Source organism: Panulirus ornatus, chromosome 67 (assembly GCF_036320965.1).
Source record: "Panulirus ornatus isolate Po-2019 chromosome 67, ASM3632096v1, whole genome shotgun sequence".
NCBI lineage: Eukaryota > Metazoa > Arthropoda > Malacostraca > Decapoda > Palinuridae > Panulirus > Panulirus ornatus.
In genome coordinates, this window is record NC_092290.1 from 1,370,444 (window position 1) to 1,385,073 (window position 14,630).

General features: G+C 46.2%; 1 protein-coding gene across 12 annotated transcripts in view; it reads right to left on the reverse strand.

Annotated features, from left to right (window-relative positions):
- Nucleotides 1-13,878, reverse strand: part of LOC139747051 (uncharacterized) — a 1,040,326-nt gene extending 1,026,448 nt beyond the window's left edge. Inside the window, exons 1-2 of one of the 12 annotated variants that reach the window (XM_071658823.1) lie at nucleotides 13,819-13,864; nucleotides 11,950-12,008 (exon numbers count right to left, since the gene is read on the reverse strand). The gene's annotated coding sequence lies outside the window, so the exon portion shown is untranslated. Of the gene's footprint in view, nucleotides 1-11,949; nucleotides 12,009-13,610 lie in introns of all 12 variants that reach the window. The other 11 variants (XM_071658822.1, XM_071658821.1, XM_071658815.1 and 8 more) reach the window with 11 other exon arrangements.
- Between the last annotated feature and the right edge of the window lie 752 nt (nucleotides 13,879-14,630).

Below are 14,630 nucleotides of genomic sequence, written 5' to 3' on the forward strand. Positions count from 1 at the left end.
TCCGAGGCTGACTTATCTGAGGAGGAGGGAATATCTGGGCTGCTGGAGTTACTGAGGGAAGGCACGGAGGGTGTGGGAGGGGCTGTAGGAGTTACAAGAGAGGAGCCTGCTCACTGAGTTACATACGCTCATGCTTTTTTTCTTGCATTTTTACAGAATAAAACACGTCTATTAGTCAAAATGTAAAATTACTTCTGTTACAAGGAATGGAAAACTATTCGGGAAGAACTGTAGCATTTTTCCTTAACTAATGATGTAAAGTCCCTCCAGCGATCATCTCTCGCACTTCAAAAACCAAAGTAATTAACAGAACATTAGTAATGAAACATGTAAGTTACATCACAAACATCATGGAAATGATACGTGATTCTTACTGCCATGTACTGTGTTTATGTTGGTATGAATACTGTGGAGTTTTGTGTTTTTGTTTTTTGAACCAATTATTTTCATGAAATCTCGAACAGCAACTTCAGAACACAAGACTCCAACCTGAAAACTATCTGTTCTTAGAGACACATCATTATGGACGGCTTGGTCCACCACGTGACTCCTAAACCTCCTTGTCTCAGGGTATTCCTGATCTTAAACAAATCTTGATAACCCACGAGATAATGAAGCACATAACTTCTCATGTTCTGTTTTCACAGTCAAACTCTCCGTCTAGTGGTTACCATTCCCTTCTCCAATATTTTTTCCTGTACTCCTCTGAAACTCTGACATTCGTGTGTAGTTGCTTTACCCTCACACTATCAAAATTATACCTCTGGAATGAAACCAAATGAATCATGACTCTAGATTATAACAGATTCCTCTTAGAATGTTCCCGTTCTGTGAAATGAGTTTATAACTAGTAAGTCTCTAAAGTGACCTCCAGATATGGCCAAACCAGAAGAACAAAATGAGGTCAGGTAGAACCCCTCAGGACGCCTGTTGTACCCGTGACCACGACTGTATGACCCTCAGCACAACGCTACGACTCCTGGGGTATGATGATGACCTGATCTCTGAGCTAAGCCTCAGTACCACTGTAATGAAATATCATGCCGTCATATTCTAGGGAGGATCTTAATGTTTCTGCGGTATATTCGGTGCACCACACAGTAAACTCAGTCAGTACACGGTTAAGTAATAAATCTACTAATATGGAGGAGACAACGCCCGTCATTCCTGACGGCGTACCAAGATTCTCTCTTCTGTTTTGTCAGCACGTGGCAAGTGTGCAGCAACGGAGCTCTGAGACCAAACGGGACGATAGGAAGTCCGTTCTACAGGAAACTATAGGAAAGCCCCGGAGACCGCTTGGGATGGCGGGACAAACTAGTTTGCAGGGGCTAAAGGAGAGACCCTGAGGACACTCGGAGGTTCAGGACAATTTCTTCTACAGGAAACTACGAGAGAGAGACAACGAGCGTACGGGAAGCTGGGGTAGTTTCTCATACAGGAGAGTACCCGAGACCGTAGGAGAGGCAGGCGAGCATGATCCAGAAGAGCCTACGTGGGAGAGGCAGTCAGGCGTCTAATTGGCCTCTGAACAACAGACGCTTGAGATGTCTTAATACGACGGTGAAAAGGAAGCATAAGAGGAGGACATCCGTGTGAATGTCTCAGACGAGAGCGGCCCAGGGGCCACACAGACGGGGGGCACGGAGAAAGGAAGCCATTCCCCGTGTTTACTCTGCGCCCTAACGAGCCCAACACGGGCTCTTAATCCGCCTTAAGTTATTCAGAGACGCGTAAACCATTCCGTTGTGACTGCTGGGCTGCGTGCGTCACCAGACGTCGTCCATGACGGAAGCAGCAGCCTACTGGGCCACACGTGTACCAAGCAAGGTATTCATCGCTCTTAAAGTGGACAAAAACATTGCTGTTGCCCTCAAGGATTCGCCCTTAACCTAACGCTCTCTTCTAAACCTCCTCAACATGACTGATCCGCTTCTCTGCAAGGTCTACCTCTCTTACGAACACCAGAATTTTACAATATGAAATCAAAACCTGATGGTAGAGAGGTACATACATAGATAATATCCCACAACATCCCGGACCTACACAGGTGAAGGCAGATCATGTATTATGTATAATGTACGCACACAGTGACTATGACCGTATCTTCTCTCTTACTTCTTACTGTTGATATAGTAACTCTAATGACAACAGTTCAGTTATTATCACACCTCTATCTCGTCAAGGTGGGATGGAACAGGGGAAGAAGTTGAAACCATATACCATATACACAAAGTCTCATAAAGAAAACAGGAGATAAGCGAGAGAGGGACGATAGTGAAAAAATTAGGAATATATATATATATATATATATATATATATATATATATATATATATATATATATATATATATATATACAAAGACAAGTAAGACTTCATCAAAAGGCAGACAGCAAACAACTGGCATGTGGTCCTTCCTCCTCCACAGGAACGTAGTAAACAAGCGGCCAGCAGCCCCGCCCTCCCAAATGGCAGGCAGGAAACAAGCGGTCTGTGGCCCTCCCTCCCTCCCTCTGTAAAAGAAAGGCAGTAAACAACCGGCTCACGACCCTGCCTCCTCAAAATGAACGCAGTAAACATGCGGCTGACGGCCTTGCCTCCAAAACAAAAGTCTGATATTTCGAGTGCTGTGAAGCCTGGAGTCAGGAACAACGCTGGCGGATAATGAATTCACTTAAAGGCGGACCAGTTTCCCCAGATATACTGACGTAAGACGTTAAGGTTTTCCTATGACCCGCTTAACATGTTCCACTCAGGTAGTGAGTGACTGGCCTTGTTCTCTAGCAGGTACAGTGCATCCGCATCAGTGAAGCTGTCACGGCCTAAAGTGTACCTGAAAACCATCAGGAATGAGAGAGAGAGAGAGAGAGAGAGAGAGAGAGAGAGAGAGAGAGAGAGAGAGAGAGAGAGAGAGAGAGAGAGAGAGAGAGAGGTGAGGGGGGGTGATATATCTGGCAAGGTACTAGGGTTTCGCCTCTACAGGTTGGGCAAGTGATGTCCATCGATCATGATAATCTTGCAACATCCCAGACACTCAACAAGCGAGAACAAGCTCATCTACAACACTCGTGCTGTAGCAAGAGCGCACGACAACCCTGCACGGAATTCCCTCTAATGACAACCACATCTCTCATGACCGCCTCCCAGGACGCCTTCACATCCCAGGAACCAGCAAGAAACATAGTTTTAATGGTCTCATGAACATCCCAGGCATGAGCACTTCCCAGGAACCCTTATTCCTTAAGGATGCCCAGACTCGCCACGTTTGTAGGATGTCCCGTGAGCTTCTTAGGCTACACAAGTTCTCTTTACCTCTCACACTTCTTGGATTTTGCAGGATCAGTCTCCCTGGCTTCTTCGCATACGACACTCACAATTCCTCTGCTCTCTCCCATAACTCTATCACAATCCCTCGCTCCCTCCTATAACTTCCTCAATAATCCCAATACTCCATAATTCCGGCAAAACCCCTCCGCTCCTTCGTTACCTCCCATAACTGCCTGAGAATCCCTGTCTTCCTCCCACACATCTGCCTGAGAGCCTGGCTCCTTGAGACCACACAATCCCCTAGGTCTCCCACACGTATCCTGACGGCCACGGGAGCTCCAGCAGCCGCCTTAACCTCCTTGTAAATCCCTGATAAAGCCTGAGGCTAGTGCCCGCAGCCCCAGGAAACCTTAGTCTTATGATAACCCTCAAGAGTCTCGTAAACTCTCCAGGGACTCCCCAGAAGCCTCTCAAAAGTTTATTGTTATGTGAGAAAGGGTTTCTTCCTGGTGATGCTAGGATACCCTTCCTCCCCTGTGTTAGCCTGGGATATCCTTCCTCCCCCTGTCTTAGGACAGGATAGCCTTCTTCTTTTGTGTTAGGTTGGATATCCTTCCTCCCCCTGTCTTAGGATAGCCTTCTTCTCCTTTGTTAAGCTGGGATATCCTTCTTCCCCTGTGTTAGCCTGGGATAGCCTTCCTGTCTTGTGTTAGACTGGGATAGCCTTCTTCCCAGCGTTACGTTTGGGATCCCTTCCGTTCCTGTGTTAAGACAGCCTTCTACCTACATAAAGACAGGATTCTTCCTTCCCCACACTATACCTAATTCTCTGAGCACAACAATAAGACCCTTGAGCAAGACGTTTTAAGGGTGGTGTGCTACTAACATCATGGAAAATGTTCTACAGCTGTAGTATGTACAACATTAGAATAAATTACCACCAGATGTTGCTGTGAGGACTATCAGTACCTTTAATCTCAAGATAAACAAATACCTCAACAATCTTTATGATCAGTATTCGCGCTTGTTTCATACAAATACAAATACTCAACTTTCTAACACATGAAATCAACCCCATTTTCGTGGCAGCTAATGAACTCTTCCCGTTCACATTTATCTGTTTAATTTCCAAGACGGTATGCTCGTCCTATACTACATGGTGTTCTCTTCCTGTTCTCTGTTGTGCCAGAGGGAGTGGTGGGTGGGAAAGAACCTTCTGCTTTACTACCGTGTTTCAACCACAGATAATATTAGAAATTCAGGACACCACTACTTTCCTCCAGCAGATGATATGGAGCATTAGGTCTCTTGCTATCTGCCCTTTACATGTACTCCCCGGAAGACACGACCTCTGGGAACGATGGCCTGGCTTTTGACCCGACCCTTGAGATTCCAGCCATCATACCCAAGGGTCCGCCCAGATTCGAATTCTGGGCTATGCAATTAGCCTACAGCCAACCCAGGTGTTCATCCTCCCCTCGAGGCCCAGGCTGGAGTGGGTTTGTGCTTATGACTAGAAGAGTAAAGACTCGGTACACATGTATTAGGTTAAGAAACAAGGCAACACGAGTGTATAATTGTCTCGCCAGAAGACACAAACTTTCATAATAATGACAACTGTTGTTAAGTCAGAGAGACATGACCCCTACACCACAGTGACCGAAACGGTTTACTCCCGGTACCTCACCAGCTCCACCTCCCTCTTATCCTAGGCTAGAACCCCGGTTGAAATACAATAAAATCAAAATAAAAACGTTAGATAAAGAACCTCACAATGGAGCGACTTGTTAATTCCGTTAAAACATTCGCTGATGAGGCAGTTAGTGAGGAAGTCGCCTTTACCCACATTTTTATAAAGCTGGTCAGTCTAATGTTCATTCTATATGTATTACAACTAACTGTTTTTCAGGGAACTCTCGTCTGATCAAGATTAAATACATAACATTCACAGAGGGCGGGAGAAATACAGGGATCGAGAGGATGGAGTCCAACGTGGAATTCTACTGGGTTTTTCCCAAGCGGGACTGGAGGACCATTATGCTAATCAGGCACCGACTCGATGGTCGAGCAAAACGAATGGTTAATGGCCTGTTAGCCTGAGCAAACGCCCGAAGCCACTAGCTGAGAGAATCCAATAGGCTTAAATCCCCGTTGTTCCTTCGTGAAGATGGGAGGGGGATTACAGCAATCCTGCTGGATTACCAGTGGAGAATGTTCCTACCCACACTGAGCCTAGCCTCACTGCTGCAATATCATAAGACACACTATAGACATACCTGGTCAGGTCGTGACCTACCCAACACCTTCATCAACGGGAAAAATAAGGTTGACAATGATGCCTTCGTAACTGTAATTTCTTTTTTTGGGGGGGAGGAATTTTTTTTTTTTTTTCTCTAAATCAAGACAGGAAACGAACAAATGCCGTGTTATCATTTACCAAATGAATCATGTCCCAATTCTTAAAACCCTTAAACACGAAGGTGCGATCCTTGTTTAAGATGGTCTGACCTCAGACCTGACCCTTAAAGGTCATCATGCCCAAGAGTCGTGCCATCAACTTCAAGAGGTTAAGTCATTCCTTAAATCTAGAATGAACTTCTATACATGAACACAACCTAGCAGGATCTGCTGCAGTCAATCCCAAGCGATGAACCCATCCTGGCTAGCGAGAAGCACGCCTGAGAACTGTACACACACACACACACACACACACACACACACACACACACACACATACACACAACAGCCAACAAAAGGCACACAAAGCGAAGCATTGTTACAAAAGTCAACCTCGACTGTAGAGAGTGACACATTTGGCTACAACGTCACAATGCTAGCTAGCTACAGTGCCACATATTTGGTCGTGGTGCCACTCCGGCAGTTTTAGCAGTGCCATCCGTCAAGAAACACGGCCAACGAGAATAGTATCATGCCGTCACCTGAGGACAGTGCCAGCTGGTGGGTATGGGTGAGGCCCTCCTCTTGTACGTCTTAATAGCAGCATCTGCATGTATGTATGTACGTATACAGTCGTGTGTGTGTGTGTGTGTGTGTGTGTGTGTGTGTGTGTGTGTGTGTGTGTGTGTGTGTGTGTGTGTGTGTGACTACCAATTCATACTGTACAGAGAGGAAGTTCTACACGTGTGGGGCCCCATCTATTGAACATCCTTTCACTATCAAACAATCTTTCAAACTTCCTAATGCTATCCACATTTACCACGTTCTTTTTCCTGTTATCCCATTCATTCACCCCTTATAGAACTGAAAAGTTTTCTAATATCTTTTTTAAAAAGCTTCTTGTTTAATTTCATGTTATATTCTTTGGCTGCCCCATGCTTACATCTTGCGAGAAACTGGTTTACAAAGTTAACAAGTGTGCCTGAGCGTGACACTTGTTGGTGTATGAAAGTAGATATCAACACTGGTGAAGCCACATCTCTAAACCCCTCACCTCTACCGTACAATTTGAAGAACGTTTAAACGTTCACGTATCTAATATTGCTTCGCTTAGCATGTTCTTATTCCTTCAGTAATCTGTTACCATATGAGTATCTCTTTCTTATAGAAAACTATTATGATCTCCTGCGTCACCACTGTCATGACTGTCATTCTCCATTACATTAACCCCCACAGTAACTCACCTGTGTACATCCTGACGAGAACCAGGTATCGCATCATGACCATCACCATCTGCGACTCCCTGGTGTGCCTCGGTCCTGGGAGAGACCAGTGAGATAGGCCGGTCAACCCTCCTCCACGACCCATTACCAGCACAAATTACCAACACATGGAACAACGCCAGTCCTCAGGAACCTCACCATGTGTCATACATACATTAAATAACCCTACCAACCAGTCAACAATACAGTCACTCCCTTTTTTAATAAATTCCACTGCAATACCATCCAAACCCGCTGCCTTGCCGGCTTCCATCTTCCGCAAAGCTTTTACTACCTTACTCGTGATACACGTTTCATTCAGGTATGATACTCCGATATACAGAGGAATAATTTTACCTGTATCTAAATTTCCTTATCTTAAGATGTGAACACTTCCTAGGCCAGCACAGTTTAACGCCTCAGGAGAGTAATACAGAAGAGGAGTTATATGGTCGACTAACCGTTAGGGCAGCGAGTGCTGACAGGTAGAGGGGTGGGGCTGACACTAAGCTGACAGGTAGAGAGGCGGGGCTGACGGATGGAGTGTGGGGGGTAGACACCAGACTGTAAGGGAGCCCGTGTCCTTGCCCTCCCAGGTGGCTTAGTCACCCCCCATGCGCCCCACCCAGGAAGGTGTCATTTAACAGTGGTGTGAGCTGGTCGGGGCAACTAGGAGGGTTGTCAGGTCATTAGGAAGGGGGAGCAGTGTGGCCAGGATATGGTCAATCAGCGGTAACTGGAGGCCGTCCAACACCTCATCAGCTCATCACTGCAGCTAAACAGCAGCATCCCACTCAGCGCTCCAGCCAATCCGCGTTAAGGCAACATCCACCCAGCACGGCGCCGTCCACAAGAGTTCACCTCTTGCATGTTGACAAGTGACCTTACTTTGCCCCGGCCTGACCTCCAGCGTTATCTTGGACGACACTGAACATTGATTTCAGAATAGTTCTGACTCCTCACCTGCCACCACATCTGTGTGTTTCTCCTTCAGCCTGCTAATTCTGGTTTGGTGTCAGAGGCCGTTCTGGTTTGGTGTCAGAGGCCGGCCTAAGCCACCTCACCTCCTAGATACCGTTCAGACGCATTCTTAAAACAACGCCAGTTAGAATTAATATTAGATACACACAGATATACATCCATACATAACTACAAGATCTACTAAAAATACTGGAACATAATAACTAAATTTCGTAACAGCAATATCTATCTTCAGGCCTTAAAAAAAAAAGAAAACATGAATATTTCAAGTTCGATTATAAAAATTCCAAAATGATATTACGTTGATTATCAGGTTACGTGTCTACACCTATACGTCCTCCCACAGAGGTAAGTGAAAAACTGAACGCGACTATACTTCCCCACAGAAATCCTAGTATCTAAAGTAACGCGTCACCAAATTATTACAGTTGCATTACAGATCCACTAATACGTTAACCTTCTGGAGATATACGCAGGTGTTACGTTATATTCATGATATAATCGAAAAAATCATCCTGAGTACCGTAGACTCTGCGTGGAACAGCAACAGTGTATTAATGACAAACACGTTCACCAGTGTATGTGGACTTGCAGCCCTTTTGTCCCCCTGAGTCAAAAAAGATATGACCAAATACGACAACCTTGAGGATGATCTTTAATTGTTTTGAATAGAAGGATGAGCAATATATCAGACATATACACAGGTGTGAATGTCACCAGGTGTACACAAAGAACACAACGTCACGCCAACACTGATCATCAATACTGATATATGACTTCTGATATACAAAGATGAAGAAAAACCTGCTGGTCTGGGGAGGAAGATTTATCCTCTTGATTACCGTCTTTCTATTGTGTCTACGAGGTGCTGTACAAGAGAGATCAGCTTTTAAAACACAGGAATTACAATGCAGCATTTTCATGAAAATACTTCAAACGCTGATCACAGTAGCAGTTTTCTGAGCCGCGCTATGCGGCACATACCAGAGCTGAGTGCAATCAGTCCTTGTGCCATGAAATAAACAACGGGGTACGAGCATGCAGCATAATCTATAAATGAATGCAGCCGAGGTTCCTCCAGTGGGAGAACACACATTTTGATGTCCACAAAAGAGTCAGTCGTCCACGAAGAACCAGTCGTGTGAGTTACTGGCTGTTGAATATTATGTGTAAGAGAGAGAGAGAGAGAGAGAGAGAGGTAAGGGCATATGCGTCCTCTGTACACAAGTAAGTACCAAAGGTTCGTGGGTTCGGTACATATAATAGTGCTGTACGTTCCAGCTTTACATGATAACACATTACAGAGTACTGAGAAGCAGTGCCCCGACCACAAGCAACGGTCTGACGTGGTAATCTACTACCGGGTACTGGGCAACAATCCCTCCATCAAACTTTTTAAGATGATGACGGCGTCCGGCTCTGTGATGACATTCCGAGTACTGGTCATTTTCGAAACCAAATGAGAGAAGTGGTAGTTATTGGAACACCCGAACAGTTCTGATGAAACCTACTGATGAACTATTCATTTACAGTGAACCCATCATATGTGATGAGGACACGTTTTACAAATGATGGGGTAACCTTTTACATCTGCAATGTTTCCAATGACTGAATTACATTTTTACAGTCCATAATGAAGTGTTTACAGTGCTCACCAGCCTCAGGGCCTGTGTGCCACCATTCAAAGCCACGGTAACAAAACTTTAAAGATGATACCCCAAAGATAAGGCTGGTTGCCTTGCTTCTTATATTCCACAATTCATGATCATTCTTCAAAACAAGAAGTGCAACATACGTAGCTATGAAGCCTCAACAACCATTTCATCAGGGTATTGTGAGCCGTAATGCAGACAACCATGGGTGAAAACAAACGTAAAGCGAATTAAAACAACCCTCACCTCAGTGACACAATGACTACTACACTGAACTAGATTGTGTAACACTAGAGGCGGGTTCATCCGTCTCCGTGCGCCAGGCAAAAGACTTTTACTAAGATTTGTTTTAGTAACTACAAACATCATAGAGGAGGGGTAGAGGAGGGGTAGTGATAGTCCAAGGTCAGTGCTTTAAGAACAGTACAGGTCAGGTCACGTCAAGTCAGTACCTTCTGTATGAAAGACCAGTACTGCAAGCGACCGTCACATAGCACTTCTCCCTGAGCCTGACCTTTAGCTAAGGAGCATTAAGTTTTGACGTCAGTGGTCTTAGTGCATCAGTTCAAATCCTCGCCGCCAGACAGACTCTGTTCATTTTTTTAAATCTCCACTGAAACTTCAGCTGTGATGTGGGATTCCAGGCAGTGGAGGGACTGGCGGACGTGATCCCCGGGGCGAGGCGCCACCACTCGACAGGAACCTGCCAGTTAACACTCCTATCAACCTGGTGAGGGCGGGTCCAACGAGCAATCATCTCATTATAAGGGACGAGATGCTGAGCTGGTAACAGGATGAAGAGCGTGGTCAGGATGTGGCCAGTCAGCTGTAACTGGAAGCTGTCCAACATCCCATCAGCACCGCTGGTGGTGGCAGGCAGGGGGCCACCCGCCGCTCCCAGCCTTTCCACCGCCTCTTTAATGACGGAGAATCCAAACCCGTTTTATGAATCTTACTCTTCACTTACGATCGTTTGGTGCACCGAGGACAGAACTAGCGAGGACGTGAATCTGGCCACATCTTGGTGCCAAGATCAACAAAGAATGACAACAGACCTCGGTCAGTGGCATACCCTGAGACTGTTCCCAGTTCCAGAAACTCTACCAGATTCCACTTGGCAACAGTACTAATCTGTCTTAAATCCTGAGCATGACAATGTGATCCTTGAGCACGATGGTACGACCCTTTGGAATGCCAGTACGATCCTTGACCACGGCGGAACGACCTTTGAGGACGATAGTACCATCCTTGAGCACCACGATACTATCCTTGAGCGCGACGGGACGACCCTTGAACACAGCAATACGATCCTTGAACATATAGGCACGATCCTTAAGCATGACGCTACGACCCTTGAACACGAAAAAGCGACCTGCGGGTATAATGACGTGACCTCTGTTCCTGACCCTTTTAGGATGAAGAGAAAAAGTCACACAATTACGAGCAAGAGTAGTACCATCGTGCTCATCATGCACATGGTTAACAGAAGGCAAAAACAGGTTGCACTCCCTGTAAACACACAACTTCACCACAACTCTCATCGTCTGGATTTAGAATCCGGAACCAAATCTGTCATCATTCAACCGCACGTTAAACATCTTATCACATAACGGAAAATGCGATTGTAAGGATTATCACGCTTCCTCTTTTTGTCTTGTCAAGTGAATGTATGGGATCCTATGTATGACTGCCTGTCTGTGTGTGTGTGTGTGTGTGTGTGTGTGTGTGTGTGTGTGTGTGTGTGTGTGTGGACATTTATTTTCAGTCCTAGTGTATCTTTCATTATATCTGACTTTCTACAAACAGCAGTTTTCCCTTTTTCTAACAAGACGCCTTCAAATCGCTTCAGAAAGGATGGTGCGTCAAGGGTTGTCTCGCGCCAGTGACACAGTGACATTCCACAAGCTGAACCACAGGTTAATATGGCGGGGAATGTTGTGCCTGGCTGGCACCCACCCACTCACATGTCTCGGCCTCATCCACGGCTGACCCACCCACCCTACAGACGGTGAGGGCTATTTAGCAGTAGTGTGAAGTGTGAATGGTTACATGGGATGGTTGGATCTAGCATTCAGTTTAGGTGCTCTGATGTGATGATGTCTCCACCACGTCCATACATCATGAACAACTGGTCACTTCGCTCCATGATGAAAAGAAAGAAAATATTTAACATATTGTACTTCTCGTATTGTAGTACGAGAAGTACAATATGTGAGGCAGTTGGGTAAATGACCCACGTTTACCTTCTATACAATATACAGATAAACAAAGGTTCTGTGTCTGCTAATCAGTTACGACTGCCTTCCTGATCATATAAAACTATCACATGAAAGTAAGGTTGTGCATGTGACCAGCAGACGGAGGACAAACACCGATCTATTTCACGTACCTGCTGGCGCCGTGTGGCTGGGAGGGGACACACAGAGCAGATGGCGGGAAAAGTCACTCCTGAAAATATCTTATCACTCGAGAAACACTTCCGTCTTTTTACTGCTGGGGTCCTGGCAAGCTGGCGGAGGAGCAGTGGCCTGGCCAAGTTCACAAGTTGAAACCCTAGCTGAACGTAACTGCGGGGAGGAGCAGTGGCCAGGCCAGGCTCACAAGTTGAAACCCTAGGTGAACGCAGCTGCGGGCTATATACCAAATATCCACCACCAACATTACCATTGCTCCTGAGGGGGACGCAGACCACACTATATCCCGTGGTACACTGGGGAAGCAACTGTTTGCTTTCTGTTGTGTTTATTCATAACAGTGCCTTTACCATTCCGTTAGTGAACAGGGTCATGACCCCTTGAGAGGGCGCTGTAGGGGAGGGCGGGTTAGGTTGTAAAGCCCTGACAGTCGCGCTGCAGCAGGGACCAACGAACAGGAACGTCAAAACTGTCAATTGCCTTGTTTGTCTGTCAGCAAGTTTACAGATATAAATGTATGAGAAACAAGAACTGCTTACCACTGAGCATATACCCTGCGTTTCGGAGAAGGCAACTATACATTATTACTTTCTAAATGGAACAGAAGGAGCAAAGCGAGGATTTCTTTCCTTGATGGTTCAAGTCATGATCCTACTTCACTATGAGAAACACGAGCAAGGAAAATGAAACAAGACAATACTGTGTTGCCATACGATGGTAATGAACATGGCAGTTAACCCTAAGATATACAGATGTTAAGGCAATAACTTGCCTTATCAACATGAAACAGACGAAGGCTATATGGACCCCTGTATTTCAAGTGATCTCTGCCAAATGTATTTCTTCCCTCAGCCAATCTTTGTATCAAAGGATCCAACATAGCTGCTCGGAAATTTCGACTTTTTCACTTTGTTTTACTTTCACGTTTGGCTATCGACAGGTAAGAATCAACTTCTGGCATCCTCGCCGAGTAAACTCTTACAATAAGGTCAACACTTTTACGTTCTAAGTGTTTTACTTCCGCATGTACTTTACTTTGTCATCTGTTGTTGAACGAACACAAATGACTCTACCTTTGCAAAGAAAACCAAGGACAAACAGAGTAACCGACAGTTTTAACCTTTCTTCATATACTAAAGCGCCCCTCAATATCTTTACAACCCAACTGTTTGTTCTAAACTCTTGATATTTTTACAGGAACCTGGCGGTGTGGGTTACACCTGGACATTCTCACACGCCAGCACACCTCTGTCACTAACGGAACGCTTCAGAAATATATGCCGCTTATTGTCAGCATTACGGAAGAGTCTAGTGTGGTATGCCTGCCACCAACGTGATGGTGGTAATCTAACAGCAGCCAGCCAGCAGCCAGCCAGCTAGGGCTGCAGCTACAGCGGGTGTCGTGAGAACACACAACGACCTACAGCCACGACCTCCCCCTCCGATACCTTGGCAAACGTTCAGCCGGACTTTTTCTAGGTGTGCGGTCCTTGTGCATCATTGTGCAGCCGGGTGGGTCCACTCTGGGGTCTTCACTAACACTGTCCGTACACAGACCCCGTGCTCCAACACGCACCCAGTCACGTGATGACGCACCACTGTTAAATAGGTATGATCTCCTCAAATACTGACACACCTTCAACAGGAAAGGAGTCGGAAATACCATAGCAATGATATGTTTTATAACACGTGCATTACTCGGGTTTGTTAAGGCACATTGGCCACCACCACGGGACGCTGATCCACTAGTGTCCTGTCCTGGTGAGGAGCACTGGCGAAGCGTCCATCTGTATACCAGAGCGACGGTGGACAGCGAGTCAACACGTCCTACACATCACCACTACCACAGCTGGCACCGCAGGCGACCGGCCTCCAGTGCCCAACACCTCCACACACACACTGAACACCAGCCAACCCTCCCGGGTGCCATGCCCCGCCACCCCCCCTCACGCCCCACTTCTGGGTACCATGCCCTACTACACCCTTCTCCTGAATGCCATGCACCGCCACCTCCCCCCCTCCCTTCATCCCCTTCCCGCAGCTCTCTCTCTCTCTCTCTCTCTCTCTCTCTCTCTCTCTCTCTCTCTCTCTCTCTCTCTCTCTCGTAGATATAACTCATCTCTTCTTGTGGTGAGCCTGTCCTCGAATCCATAAAGGAATTTGCATCTTCCTGTACGATCAGCCAGTGAACATTATGTGTACAACCTTAAGTCATGACTCACGGTACCGGAGGCTGCCGCACGAACATCCATCGCGACTTACAACGTCAGCAGCAGCAGCGTCAGGACCGTGAAAGCTGACGCCAAAAACTTCCCGGCCTCGAGGATTAGATTTTCCTGTAAGCGGTGGCAGACCCGAGGAGGAGGGGGAGTGAGAAGTTCCCAGCGGATAATGAGCGTCGGCGCCCAGGACGACCTGAACACCTCACATGATCCCTCAGCTGAGCACAAATCATTTTTGTCCAAACTTTGACCTCCCGGAGTAGACGGACGGGAGGATTCAGTGGAGTGTCTTAGCTTGTGGGTGTTGTTCCTTGACCAGACACGCCACTCCTCGAGGGATCTTGATCGTGCCCAACAAGACACCTTACCCTGAACTCTCAAGATTTAATGTGCTGAAAAATACCTTTCGATCCTTACCAATAAAGACAAGTGTA